This window comes from Sander lucioperca, chromosome 2 (assembly GCF_008315115.2).
Source record: "Sander lucioperca isolate FBNREF2018 chromosome 2, SLUC_FBN_1.2, whole genome shotgun sequence".
NCBI classification, from domain to species: domain Eukaryota; kingdom Metazoa; phylum Chordata; class Actinopteri; order Perciformes; family Percidae; genus Sander; species Sander lucioperca.
The window spans coordinates 975,001-987,654 of record NC_050174.1 but is presented as its reverse complement, the minus strand read 5'-3'; the positions used below and the strand labels follow the sequence as shown (position 1 = coordinate 987,654).

At 43.4% G+C, this 12,654-nt stretch overlaps 1 protein-coding gene across 1 annotated transcript in view; it reads right to left on the bottom strand.

The window, feature by feature from the left end:
* LOC116053901 (phytanoyl-CoA hydroxylase-interacting protein) overlaps positions 1-12,307 on the bottom strand; it is a 28,900-nt gene extending 16,593 nt beyond the window's left edge. The window contains exon 1 of the mRNA XM_031305121.2: positions 12,100-12,307. The gene's annotated coding sequence lies outside the window, so the exon portion shown is untranslated. The remainder of the gene's footprint in view (positions 1-12,099) is intronic.
* Positions 12,308-12,654: the final 347 nt, after the last annotated feature.

Here is a 12,654-nt window from a genome sequence, read left to right as displayed (position 1 = left end):
CCATGAGAAAGAGAGACATCATGGCTTTCTAACGAGCAAAGTGGCAGTTGGTCAAGACCACACCCCCACCCTCCACCTTGCCCCCCCCCCCTCTCCTCCTCAATAGCATTTAAAGCTACAGACACAGAAATGGCACATCCTAAGGAAAGATCATTGTGGGACTGGCTCTAGTGGCTGGAATTCTGCACCAAGGCTGAATTTCGGGAAAGAGACTTCAGATACAGTATTAGGGGACCACTAAGGCCTATATAAAAGAGACTTCAGATACAGTATTAGGGACCACTAAGGTCTATATAAAAGAGACTTCAGATCCAGTATTAGGGGACCACTAAGGTCTATATAAAAGAGACTTCAGATACAGTATTAGGGGACCACTAAGGTCTATATAAAAGAGACTTCAGATACAGTATTAGGGGACCACTAAGGTCTATATAAAAGAGACTTCAGATACAGTATTAGGGGACCATTAAGGTATATATAAAAGAGACTTCAGATACAGTATTAGGGGACCATTAAGGTCTATATAAAAGAGACTTCAGATACAGTATTAGGGGACCATTAAGGTCTATATAAAAGAGACTTCAGATACAGTATTAGGGGCCTATATAAAAGCATCCAAAAAGCAGCATGTCATATGACCTTTAATTACAGGAGTGGTTGGAGTTGAAGGTGGATACTAGTTTAATAAACACAAGATAGTTCTGTATATTAAATCTGAGAATCAGGCATCAAGACGCTCCGCTTCTGCGACGCTCTCGGTGGCGTATTTACAAATTCTACTATGGCCACGCCAAGACTCGCCCTTCAGTAGCATTCACACACTACTATTGGCCAGGCAGGCGTCCATGCTTACGCAAGGTAACGTAACCCGATTTGTTCAGGTCCTATCCCCCGACCAATCGGCTATCCTAACCTTAACCACTCCAGGTCAATGCCTAACCCCAACCAATCGAGCTGCTTCGTAGGGCGTGGCCATAGTAGGATGCGTAAATACGCCTCCCGGTGTGGTATGGCGCGTGGCGGAGGCGTTGACGGATCAAATCCGGAACACAACACAGACGCGCCCAGTGGAAAATCGGGGTTATACTCGTCTCCTTTGCTCCCGTCATAACCACTGCGGCCACTAGAGGGCGCTGTCACTATAAGCGTCAATATAAGTTGTAATTGCTGCTTGAACAACTTATTTGGGCGTTTTTCCAGGGAAGACAGTCTCCATTAAATTGTATAATTTAGAGATACAAAGTGGCCACTATACAACATCTGAATCACCTCAGACAGAATCCAATTAACCTTTCATTTAGGGATCTGTGTTATTCACTGTCCTGCTCTTTTCTCCCCCGTCCTCCCGCCTTTCCTCGCCCTTAAATGACATTTCCCATCATTACACAACTCGATACGCTCCGTGCATTTCATAATCCACCTACAGCAGTCTCCCAGCAACCACCACAACGTCTGCAGCCTCCCTCGATCTTCTCCTGTGTTTCTCAAAAGAAGGCACAGCTCACAAACAAAAAACTAGGGCTGCCTCCTTCTGAGGCGATTAGTCGAGTAATGGGTCCTCTTGGTGTTAGACGACATTTTTTATTCCTTTTCATGCTGAATGAATTATTTCCAAGAAACTTATGAGCACATCTCTGGGAAAAAAAGCAAGATGTAAAGTGATGCTTTTACATGATTCTTTGTAGAGGAACTCAGTTTAACGGATGTTAAAATGGCATTTATTTTTGCACTTTTCGTCTAAACGACCACTCAAAATAACACAGGTTTGTCGATTAAATCAACTAATCGATTAGTTGACCAAATCATGTGAGTGTTGTGCCTACCAGACACTGGAAGACTCTAAAAAGACTGACACCAGAGATGTGAGATGTCTGACACCATCTCACATCTAAACACACTCTGTCATAATGTCACTAAATTTTGAGTCACAGACTAGAAGATTTTACTACCAAGACTTAAAGCTTGTAGGAGATCAAACCTGTTGATTTTAGGTGTGTTTAGGGCATGTCCAAATCCACTTTTGCTAGTTTTACGGCGCAAAAAAGGGTCCGTGTGCCGGGCGCATGGTCCTAAAGGGTTGTACTTAGTGTCTTCATTAGTCATAGGTGTGTTTTGGGTGTAACATGCAATCAACCAATCAGAGATCATCTCCCATTCCCTTTAAAAGCCAGGCGCGTTTGGACCTTGGAGCATTGCTGTTATGATGGAGGATTTGCACCGTAATATTTTTATTTGTAATCTTCTGCATGTGTGTGTGCTGCTGTGCGTCCCTGTGTGTGTAACAAGCATAGTGTGCGCGCGCTGTGCACGAGTCTAGACGCATTTTACTAATTCACTGTTAAAATAACAATGAAATGCTGCGTTATTGACTTTAGACCAGGTTTTTGTTGGTCAATGACGCGATCACGTCCCGCTGCCTCAAGATAGCAATACTCCCAGAATGCACCTGAACACACCTCCCTGTAAGACCAGCACGCCCAGAATGCACCTGAACACACCTCCCTGTAAGACCAGCACGCCCAGAATGCACCTGAACACACCTCCCTGTAAGACCAGCACGCCCATGGGCGCAAAGATGGGCCCAGGTGCATTTGCTATTTAAAGGACGTGGGCGCTGGACGGGAAATCGACAACTGCGTCGGTCTTAAACTAGCAAAGACACTTGCGTCGGGCTTTGCGCTGCGCCGGGTGCAAGATAGGGCCCTCTGTGTGTAACTTTTTGATATTAATGAACGTCCGTTACATTCAAGCCATTGCTAAGTTAATTAAGACTATCAGCTCCACACAACTCTCTCTGTATTTCTCAGTATGACTATGTTCAGAAGATTGTGGCGTCCGTTGACTTTCCTGCGCAGAAACTAGAGTGAAGATAAATACCTCTTCTGAAGAGTCCATCATGTTTTTTTAATCCTCCGTGTCCTCCTTGGCTACTAGCAGCTGCGTGGAGGAGGGGTGGGTGATCACAGAAGGCTTGTATCATGTGGACGTGCCGACAGTGTTGTTGTCATTACTTAGAATTCCTCATGGGGGCGACAGAAACTACGCGCTATAGCTTTAAGACAGCATGGACTGAGTTTTATGACCACCTTACACCAAACGATTGAGCCGACGGGAGCAAGACTCGTGATTTCATTCCGATATTGGAAATGTGTCTGCGACAGTGGAGTCGTTTCAAAAGTCGTTTAGTGTAAGGTCGTCATTACTCGAGGAAGGCAGCCCTACAAAAAACGCCGCTGCACCCGTCAGCAACAATTTAACTGAACTAAACTGAACTTTTTAAACACTTATGCCTCGTGGTAAGGGCGTAGGTTTTGTTTCAACATTGGGGGGGGGGGCACATTTGAACTCAAACACTTCGCCAAACGCAACCAAGTCGGGAACATCTACAGTATCAAAATCCAGTGATATTTGGATTATTTTAAATATTCAGACTTTTTTCTCTCAGAATATTCCGACTTCATCATATAATCATTAACAAACTCTATCTACCGACTACACAGATATTCGTTTGTTGGGTCGGTGTTTGATTTTCAACTTTAGGATTCTTTTTTTACTTCAATACTGTAATTAAGTTGAGACATATTCAACTTCTGGAGAAACTTAAACCCCTAAGAAGGATATACACATGTTAACCCTAACCCTAACCCATGTTTTTAGCCCCCTGAGCGGTTATTTTGACCTCTTCTTTTGGGGAGTGGGTTGTCCATATTTTTTCGAGGGGAACAAATCTACATCTGCTAAATGTTGGGTGGGACATACCCCCTGCACCCCACACACACACACACACACACACACACCAAAATACGTCTATGCCTCCTGGATGAAGTGCACCTCTTTTCAAAACAGCTGAGCTAAGTGAACACCTTGCAGCTCGAGGGAAATCTTGCAGCTTTTTTATACTGTTTGGCCAGAAATAGGCGAGGTTTAAGTAGGTTTCAGCAGCAGCAGGTGATGTACGATCATATTTCCTTTTTAGTCGCCCATCAGTGATTCGATCCAGGCTGCTGCACACAGCCTTGAGTGTCGGGCTGGGGACAATCTGTTGGTCAGCCTCTGTCTGCCTGTGTTTGATTAGCTGTCACCATCCCTCTCAGAAACTGATGGTAAGTCTCTGCAGCGTGTGCAAAGTGGAGCCTCAGTACATAGCTATTCCTCCACAGCTTGCTTGTAATTACTTGTAATGCATCTTAAATGTTTTATTGCAATCATCCGACGGCATTTTTCGACAGCTAATTCTGCCCCTCATATTGTTATTCTATCGTTGTATTTCTTTAGTCTTTTGGAGAACCAAACCAAAGGGAAGGATAACAGTTGGGCTTTATATATTTTAGGCTTAGACTGGCGATTGGATCGTATATCAACAAATGAAGAGATGGGGGTGGTGATGGCACAGTGGCTATGACACATGCCTTTGGTGTGGGAGATCAGGGTTCAATTCCCACTGCAATACATCAACCAATGTGTCCCTGAGCAAGACATGTAACCCCTAGTTGCTCCAGAGGCGTGCGACCTCTGATATATAGCAATTGTAAGTCGCTTTGGATAAAAGCGTCAGCTAAATGACATGTAATGAAATGTAAAAGAGATGATCGATTGTTTTTTACTATGTCGATATTTAAGCGTTTTTAACTAACTTACGATCGTATCTAAGATGTTGTAAATAATACCTAGAATCTGCGCCCTACTGTTCTTTTAGAGATGTTTATCAGTCGGTCGTTTGTTCCTCCCCTCTAATGCGACCCACAGGTTAATAAATTAGCGCCCCCTAGCGGTGGCAGGAAATACGACCAACAGGAACGTTGTCCTTCCTCATATCTAAACGTAATAGTCGCGGTTTCAAACATGTCTTTAACGTTGAGAAACAGTAGCAGTTTGGTTACGTTTAGGCACCAAATCTACTTAGTTAAATTTAGATAAAAAGATCGTGGTTTGGGTTAAAATCATCTGTTACGTTACTTAACTTCTGGTCACGCAGAACGTGACGCAGAGCGTGACGAAGTTCCTTAAAGTATAAAAAACACTGTTTCCTTTCATTTTCAAACGGGACATATACCCCAGTCTCCTGGGTGAAAGTCTTGTGTTTGTTTGACCCCAAACTTACGAGGGAATTGGCGCTCTTATATTTTGCTCCCTTACTTCCTGCTTTATATTTATATATATATATATTTACAGCAGGCCACTAGAGGGCGCCGTCACAAGAAATGTAAATATGAGTCTTAATTGCTCCTTAAACAAATGACCTATGGGAGCATTTTACGGGGGAAGACAGTCTCCTAAAATCCCATTTGGCCCAAACCTCCCCCCCATTTTAAATGGTATAGAACTGCCACTGCAATCATCTCCTCCAGTAATTAGGGCTGTCAAAATAACGCGTTAATTTCCATTAATTAATCTGAGAAAAAATAACGTGTTAAAAACAATAATGCAGATTAATCCATTCCATATTGACGTTTGACCCGGAGCCGTTCTAGCCACCATTGGATTGTAAAATGAAGGAGGGAGACGAGAATGTGCTGCCTGGATCATTAACTGGAACATTTAAAAATCTTCTTCCTGCCAACCCTGGCTACCGAAATCTGGTGCTACTGATATGTCTGCTCTTCTCTCTGATGCTCTGAAACAGACGATACAGGCAACACAAACACCGCTGCATGTGACGCTAGTTAACACTATACTCGACAGCAGCTAACGTTAGCCTACCGCTAGCTAGTTAACATTATACTCAACAGCAGCTGTTAGCCTACCGCTAGCTAGTTAACACTATACTCAACAGCAGCTAACGTTAGCCTACCGCTAGCTAGTTAACACTATACTCGACAGCAGCTAACGTTAGCCTACCGCTAGCTAGTTAACACTATACTCGACAGCAGCTAACGTTAGCCTACCGCTAGCTAGTTAACACTATACTCAACAGCAGCTAACCTTAGCCTACCACTAGCTAGTTAACACTATACTCAACAGCAGCTAACGTTAACCTACCGCTAGCTAGTTAACACTATACTCAACAGCAGCTAACGTTAGCCTACCGCTAGCTAGTTAACACTATACTCGACAGCAGCTAACGTTAGCCTACCGCTAGCTAGTAGCTGGATTAAACACGGTTAAAATGCTGACAGCTAACGCTGAACGGTGTAAAGTTTGACTGTGTTTTACTGTAGAGGATTCAACAGCGGGATGTAACAATCTGCAGCTGCCGTCGGAGAAACAACACAGACGGTGCGTTCAATGAAACTGGTAAACTACAGCGTCGTGGTGCATTTGAAGTTATTGTAAATGTCCTTTTCCTATCTGGTGGTTGTTTTTGTCGTTCAACAGCAATTTACTAGTGAAATAAGTTATTGTTATAGTTATACATTATTATTAAATCATTTAATTTTGACCATATGGCCTTAGCAATAAACAAGCCGTTCTTTAATGTCACCAACTGTTGTTTAGTACCCTTTGTTTTCTTTTCTTTTTTTACTTTCTTAAAAAGTATTGGTTCAGGCACCGTTAATTATGTATGCGATTAATTTCGATTAATTAATCACAGAGTCTGTAATTAATTAGATTACATTTTTTAATCGATTGACAGCCCTACCAGTAATACTATTAATATATTTTCTCCTTATTTCTACAGCATCTCAACATCAGCGGAGCTCTTTGCTTGTTTCCCTTATCAAAATCGCTCTCACACTGAGCAGCTAAATCACAGATGTGCCTAAAAATAACCCTATGCAATTTCGGAAAAACAATTAGAACACGGTTTGTTTTGTTGTCGTGATCCTGCAGATGCCTGGCGCAGTGTCATTGCCTGACTCTGAGGTCTGTTATTTAAGGTGTTCTCCTGTCAGTATGATGGACAGGCTGCTGCAGCTCATTAAAGCCTGTGAACTGTGAAATTTGTGCGGTGGGTCGTTCACACGGGGGCCATGCAGGGAGAGAGCAGTGTCATCATGCACGCGTGTGTTTCCACGCGCCAGTTTTCCAGCCAGCTGCACGCTCTCAATTTTCTAACCACCGTGTCTTTTCAGAGACAGAAAACTGGGGCAAGAAAGAAAGAGGGGATTCTCACAGGACAAGTCATCAGCCCCCCATGTCTCTGCGTGTGTGTGCTCCACTTTTAAATCGAGTAACTTACATGCAGTTCAAACGGTTTCCACACCATTCACACGATCCTGTGGCCCTGATTTATGAATCTGCCTGTGAAAGGAAATGTGAGCCAATTACCTCTGCTGCAGCACTAGCTTTCAGTTGCTCCAAGTCAGGATCTAACTAATAACTAAAGACTTATAGTATGAATCATAATTTATAGAATAGGGATGGGACAAAATATCAATACGGCAATATACCGTTGTTCCTTCTTTGTGCGATACGATAATCGATACGCTGGCGCCAAATATCAATGTTTGATGAATAAAATAAGGCACTCTGAATAGATTTCCCTGAGTCGCTGCTTCATGGCTCCTCGAGGTGGCGCTCAACACATGAACGAGGGAAACTTGAACAGAAGCAGCAATTACGACCTCTATTTAGGTTTATGGCGTCAGCTCCCTCTAATTGCCGTAGTAGTTATGACGAAGCAAAGCAGGAATCAAGATGACGAAGTATAAAGGCCCGGACACAGAGCTGATAATCGGCCGTTGGACAGTCTGGCGAGGTCGGTGACTCGAGTCTGTTCGGTGTGTTCCGTGCCGTCGTCCGTCCGAGGGACCGTCGGCCCTCATTTTGGCCAACCTGACATGTATAATCGGCGGGGCGGGCACTGCCGGCAGTCAGACTCAATGACCCATCTGATTGGTGGACAGCTAAATCGGAAACGGGGAGCGGGATGAGCGTGACTAGAGGAAAAATGACGAAAATCTTTTAAACTGACCTTTGTCAATCTGAAATGAAGACAGATTCAGCAACTGCACGGCCTATTTCTCTCTTAAAATTAGGCCTGTAGCGACGTCAATGACGTCGACGCATCGACGTCAAAATTACGTCGACGTCGTATTTTTGCGTCGCCGCTTCGCCACACACACATGTGGGAGACCAAAACATTGCAGGATGGAGGACGAAACAGCAACCTCCTCACAGAATTCCCAACAAAGCCCTGCAAAAAGCCCCATGAAAAGAAAAAGTCCTAAAAAAACAGCTCGCCCTTAATCATCGAAGGTATGGGAATACTTCAAATATAGTCCCAAGTACTAACGTTGGCTAAATTAATTTCATGTTTGTAGTGTGTTGTGTAGCCTGCGCAGTTAGGTGGTGCTAGCTAACTATCTTAGCTCTCCGTGCAGTTTGTTCGTGCTAGGTTAGTAGCTAACGTTAACGTTAGCTAGCTACTGGCGCCTAGACAGCTGTGTTTAGCTAACGTTAGTTATCATCTAATGTTGGCTTGAATGGTAGCTAGCTTACAGCTGCAGAACACAGCTATCTATAGTAGCTAACGTTAGCTAACGTGAACGTTAGCTACTAACCTAGCACCAACAAACTGCACAGAGAGCTAAGATGCATTGGTTAGCCTAGCACCACCAAAGTGCACAGCTGCATTAGCATGTAAACCTACAGAATAGCAGTTAAGAGAGTCAGTTTGATTATGCATCAGGTTTTATGTTGGGACTGTTATGTTGTGTTAAACACTCTCAGGAATGTCTGTACTGTGCACTGCACAGTGTTTTTCTTTTTTGCACTACAACTTGATTTTTTTGAACAAGAGAGTTATGTTGGTACTGTAAAAGAGTAAACAGGCTGGCCTTTCATTTTGTATAACAGTAAAATAATTATTTTATTTTGTGTAAAGCAGAAGATTTTTTGCTGTGCAAAATTGTTTAATAAAATATATTATTGAGAATTGTTTGGTATTTATTTGAGATACATTATGGTTTTTATTAATCGAGCAACAGAAAAATAATCGTTATATTAATCGTCCAATTAGTCGTTAGATTAGTCGACTAATCGATAAAATAATCGCCCGATTAATCGTTTAATAAATAATCGTTTACCCCCAGCTCTACTTAAAATGTTTTCAGAAACACGTTTCGGTGAACTATTTTAGTCCAAAATGAGATCGTATTCTGAACGAGCCGCCATGACAGTCTGGCTTTGAATTTCCTGGAGAAACCAGACCCACGTGACGCGTTCGTCCAATCAGCTGCCGGTTTTCATTTTTGGGCAACAATACAGATTAGCGCCGCCTGCTGTTATGGAGACGTATTACGTCCCATCTCTTCGGTGTTCTGAGGAACTTTTTAACCAACTCGGGGAAACTGATCAGCCCAACTGGCTTTTTCTGCCGACGGTCGGCCATCTGGTTGATGTGTAAGCAGCTTAAGAGCGAGTAGCGAGAGTATTTTCTTAACTTAACACATTCCCACTCCCATCGCGTAAAATACGGACGCTTGGTCAGGTGCCTTTGCCGTTGCTATTGACGCTAAACGTCTCTTAAGCGTCATCTAAACACGCTTTATCTAAACGCGCTGGGTCGGGACTATCGGCGTCACTTTTGACACAGTTAGGTTAAGGAAAAGATGGTGGGTGGGCTTATAAAAAGGTACATTTCCGTGATCTAGATCTATCTATCTATCTATCTATCTATCTATCTATCTATCTATCTATCTATCTATCTATCCATCTATCCATCCATCTATCTATCCATCTATCCATCTATCTATCTATCTATCTATCTATCTATCTATCCATCTATCCATCTATCCATCTATCTATCTATCCATCTATCCATCTATCTATCTATCTATTCTGGTTTAGATATGAGGTTGTGTTTTCTGCCACCGCTAGGGGCGCTATTTCATGAAACGCTCCTGTGGGTCGTATCAGAGGACTAGGGAACCTATTTCGTCGTATGGTTTGGAGGATTTGTTGTATTATTGATATGGTGAGCCATGTATCGTGTAGTCTCGCTTTGCCAGACTTTCCTCCACAGCGCTGCGGAGGAGGGTCTGGCGAGTCCACACAGCATTCTGGGATGGGAGAAAAACATGCTCTGGTTTATTGGCATTTCTTTAAACCAATCACAATCGTCTTGGGCGGTGCTAAGCGCCGGACGGAGCCACGGTGCCGCTGCAAAATAGCCTCAGGAAGGAACTTGTTTTGGTGGACCATGTGTACGTTCAAAAGTTGTTTTAGTCGTGCAACAGAAAACTCAGATTGGACAGATAGTCTAGCTAGCTGTCTGGATTTACCCTGCAGAGATCTGAGGAGCAGTTAATCATAGTCCTCAGAAATCTGGCACATCTGGCGGCACCGAAGCAATCCTGGAAGTGGAACGTCGTGGATATAGATGTCACTGCCCGATGTGAGTCGAGTGCAGATGTAAGATGCTAACGGCTTTTTGAGCTAACGCACAGTCTATGAGCTAACATTAGCAATCAAACAATCATAGATAGTTAAAACGTTTTTGAAATGACTGCTGCTGCTGGCTACAAGTTAGCAATCAAACACAATAAAGGCTGTAATAATGGCGTTTTGAGCTAACGTTAGCAATCAAACAGTCATAGATAGCTACAACGTTTTTGAAATGACTGCTAGCTAAAAGTTAGCAATCAAACACAACAAAGGCTGTCACTTCAATGGTATTTTGAGCTAACGTTAGCAACCAAACAGTCATAGATAGCTACAACATTTTTGAAATGATTACCATCTTCTGTTATTGTATGTAAAGAGAAACGTTTATTATTTTATAGATTTTGTCGGTACACGATCCGTTCTGCACATGCGCAAAATGTTCGCGCATGCGCGGTTGTACGAGAATTTACGACACTGCACCATCTGTTCCACGCTTCCGGTCGACAGCCAAGCTAACGTTAGTTTAGCTAACAGCTAATTCGGCTAACTGCTAGCTGATTGTAGCGGTCTGCCGTTAGCCTCCACAGGCAAGCTAACGTTAGTTTAGCTAACAGCTAATTCGGCTAACTGCTAGCTGAGACAGCATGTAATAACTTTAAAAGACCCTCAAAATAAAACTTGAAAATAAACGTTGACATATATAACAAACACCTAACATATATAACAGCTGTTACGTCAGTTCTACTTTACTTGTGCTCATTTAAAATACAATCACTCAATACTTGTCTTTATTGTTATTACTGTGAAGTCTTAATTTAGCTGTAGCTGCTTTTCCCATTACGTTTGAGTTAACGTTATTTTAGACTGAATCTAGCTGTCAGCTAGCGGTTAGCCGAATTAGCTGTTACTAACGTTAGCTTCCCGGTGGAGGCTGGCCATAGGCTAGCGTGGAACAGATCGTGCAGGTCGTATCCTCGGTAAAACAGTATTATCTTGCGCATGCGCAGAACGGATCGTGCAGGCAGAACGGATCGTGTACCGACAGATTTCACAAATTTCAGTATGACACGTTATGCCGTAAACAGTTTAAATCTGAGCATGCGCGACTCACATCTGCACTCGACTCACATCGGGCAGTGACAATAGACTTTGTATCGTGTATCGTATCATTAGGTACCCTGTGATTCCCCACCCCTATTATAGAAGTGTGCACATTTGGGCTGTGAGTGCTCCGTTATAATTGCTACACTCGTTATCTCTGCGAGGCAGCATCACAAAAGAAGCTGCTGCGTTCATTCATATGGAGCAGCCGGGGCACTGAAAGCAACTCTGTGCTTCAAAGTCATTTCTTTTGCTCCAAGGAGAATACTTTGCACATTTAGATGGTTGCACGAAGGGAAGGAAGAAAAGGCAGAATGTTTCTCAGAGCATGTTTTAAACTAAAGGGCGTGAAATGGCCATTAGAAGGAAACAATAAGCAATGTTGTGTGAATTTCAATTCACACTCTGTTCAACAGATAGTGTGACTAAACATGCATTAACATTTAAGAAAATGAGCATCACATGAACTAGTTAATGCTGCTGTATGAAATATCCTCGCAGTCTCGTGCGAAATGGCATCAGTTGGGTTGTCAATAAATGTTATCACACATAAAACTCATGCATTAACACCGTAACTATTGAATTCATCTGACTTTATGTCTGAGAAATGCACACATGAAATGCAGCATCACAGCGTGAGGTTGTGTGATCTTACACAACTTCATAACAGCTCTATTTTCTGAGCACTGTGAGCATCTGTACGTAGGCTGATTGAGAAGAATTCCTTACTTGTATGAGGCTCAAATGTGTGATTGTAAGAGAAGATCGCAGCCACAGCCGGGATGGGAGAAGATTCTTGTTCCGCTTTTCTGCCTCCTCTGCTGCAGTCGATGACAGATCCCCCCGGAAAACTGATTAGGAGGTGAAACGAACACACAGGCTCCTCTCTTACAGTCTGTTTCTCTCCCGCTCTCCCGCTCTCTCTCTATCTCTCTCTCTATCTCTCTCTCTATCTCTCTCTCTATCTCGCTCTCCCGCTTTCCCGCTCTCTCTCTCTCTCTCTCTCTCTCTCTCTCTCTCTCTCTCTCTCTCTGTGTCACACAAACACTCCCTCCCTCCCTCCCTCCCTTACTCCCTCCCTCCCTCCCTCACTCTCTCCATCCCTTACTCCCTCCCTCCCTCACTCTCTCCATCCCTCCCTCCCTCCCTAACTCTTTCCATCCCTTACTCTCTCCCTCCCTCACTCTCTCCCTCCCTCCCTTACTCTCTCCATCCCTTACTCTCTCCCTCCTTTACTCTCTCCCTCCCTCCCTCCCTTACGCTCTCCCTCCTATACTCTCTCCA